General features: G+C 45.8%; 1 protein-coding gene across 1 annotated transcript in view; it reads left to right on the top strand.

The window, feature by feature from the left end:
- col6a4a (collagen, type VI, alpha 4a) overlaps positions 1-2,561 on the top strand; it is an 80,359-nt gene that overhangs the window by 4,769 nt on the left and 73,029 nt on the right. The gene's annotated exons all lie outside the window — the stretch shown is intronic.

The following is a 2,561-nucleotide window of genomic DNA, read 5'->3' as shown; positions in this document are numbered from 1 at the left end:
AGGTGGCTGGACACCACACGGCACGACAAACCCGATCGAACCGTTATACCTAAGGTTTCTGTCGGGTTTTGAAAATGGGCCGAGTTCCCCAACAACTCGCGTAGGGTGCGCTTCACTAAGGATTTATGTTTTCGCATCCACCTGAATAATGTGCAGTTGTGCCACTGAGGAAGAGCACCAGAGTTGAGCCTTTTGTCATTCAGTGTCATCAACAGAAAGAAAAAAAGGCAGGAAGAGACGATAAAGCCGATGATTAAAATGAGATCGATGGGTTTAATTTATCATGCGATTAATTGATATATCGCTTATCGCGACAGGCCTAATAAGACGTCAAACTTTATAACTTTTTTACCGTAAATAATTTTTTAACTTGTTCACCATAAGTCACATGCGTCAAACTCGAGGCCGGGGGGCCAGGTCCGGCCCGTCGTAGCTTTTTATGTGGCCCTACGGATCCTTAAAATTCACAGAAAATGAACAAATCTCCACATTTTTTCAGATTTTTACTCAATATCTGTCCCAGAAACATTGGGTTTAATTGACTGCCGCCTCACCTGATGCCAAGTTATAGTCTGTGATCGAAACGGGGAGTAATGAGAGGCACATTCAACATTAGCGCAAATATCATCAAAATTCCTGACAAATATTTCTAAGTTTGCTTCACAAATTATGTGATTTTGACTACAAAAACTGTAAAATCTTGGAGGAGCTGCCATTTATTCATATTTTCACAGTTTAATTGGTTTTACCAAAGCATTCTGGCACCACCGGCCCTTTAAGAACATTCAGATTTTTGATAAAATGAAACTGAGTTTGAGCCCCTGCCGTAAATAACACGACACATTTAAACACAATTCGGCATTTCTAAATCAAAATACTTATTTTTTAGTTTGCTTCTCCTGTAAGGTTCAGATCATAACAACACCGGTATGACGTAAGCTAATTAGAAAAGATGCTAATGCAGGTTTTAGCAGGGTTTCCCCCAGTAAACCTGCTCAGCCCGGCGCTCCGCCGTGTTTTTGTATTAAAGATGTTAAGTTGACAGGAAACGTAAAAATATTACTGGGTAATTATATGTTACAGGAAAACATCTCCAGTGAAACGCTATTTAAACCCACAACTATGAGATGAGTTAAATCTGCTGCACTGAGCAACAAACAGGAGATTTAATTTAATGCTGCTAACGTGGCTTTAGCAGCTCTGACATTTCATGTCTGTTGAGTTTTAATTAGAATCACAGAAACTGTTTTGGTTGCTGGAGTTTATGGGACGAGTTTCTCAGATCTCCTCGCTCATTAACTCTGGCTGACTAAGTGGACAAAGCGTCTGATACGGTTTGATGCTTCGTGTAACCGGAAGAATAATAATAAAATAAAAGCAGCGTGAAAGCTCCTCACTGGGCTGAACCTGCAAGATGGGGTTAGCGCTGGTTTGTTAGCCGCTAACGCTCCAACCAACCGGGATCACAGACATGAACTTTACAGGGCAGACAGCGCCACGCAGTGGCGCAAAAAGGGGGTATGCAGCGCATGCAACGCATAGGGGCGCTGCACCAGAGGGGGCGTCAATCTGGAGGGGGCGGCGCCCCGATGATGCCCTCGCATACACTTCACCGCGCCCTTAGCTCCTTCACCTCGCGCACATGTAAATGTAGCGAGTTTTACCTTTCATGTGTCTTCGTCTCGGGGGGATGGGGGGGTAAACATATGATCCTCATACGCATACGGATAGAGCCATATGTTTTCTACGCTCCTACCTTCCTTTGGGGGGGGGGGGGGGGGGGTTATGTTTTAGCATCCACGTGAATAATATGTAGTGCGCCCCTGACGCCACGTTATTCCTGTGGTTCACACAGAGCTGCTCAACCAGAGCTAACACGGTGGGTTTAAACTCCTACCTTGATGTGGAGTTCTCCAAAGAATCATAATTCCTCACAGTGGTTGATGTAAATATCCATACAGGTCAGCCTGGGTCCAGTTTGAGTGAAAAGAGGAGCGCCTGATCCGCGCTGAGGTAAACTTAAAAGATCAAGCAGCGGCAGCGCGCTGAGGCTCCAGCGGTGTGATTGGTCCGCTCTGCCGGCTTTAAATGCATAAACTATTAACTGATCAGAGCAGATTTGTTTTTAGGAATAAATCTGCTGCGCCAGTAAAAAGCTCAGAGCAACACAGATGCATTCAATCCGGCTTTAAAAAAAGATAAAATATATATTTTTAAAAATTATTTTCCTAAAAAAAAAAAGCAACACTCAGCCCGGTGGGGGCCAGGAAAGCATGGCAGCTGCTGGGCTGCCATGCTGGGGAACCCTGTAGTGCTAGGAGCTACGTCACACAGAGCAGCTGAGGAGGGATGAAGCATCTGGAGCCGACATGTTGGTATCAGGGGCCCAGATGAGAACTGCAGGGACCGGCCCCGGGCCCCACACTGCAGGGACCGGCCCCGGGCCCCACACTGCAGGGACCGGCCCTGAGGCAGAAGCTTCGCCTCAATAAGTCATTGAAACGTTCCGAGCTCCCAAGTCCTGCATCGTTTACATTTTTGCTGCCATTGTATGCAACTGT

This window comes from Poecilia latipinna, unplaced genomic scaffold, assembly GCF_001443285.1.
Source record: "Poecilia latipinna isolate Pla-1442-1.1 unplaced genomic scaffold, P_latipinna-1.0 Scaffold1402, whole genome shotgun sequence".
NCBI classification, from domain to species: domain Eukaryota; kingdom Metazoa; phylum Chordata; class Actinopteri; order Cyprinodontiformes; family Poeciliidae; genus Poecilia; species Poecilia latipinna.
Note: the sequence above shows the minus strand (reverse complement) of the source record. Positions and strands in the feature narration are given on the sequence as shown.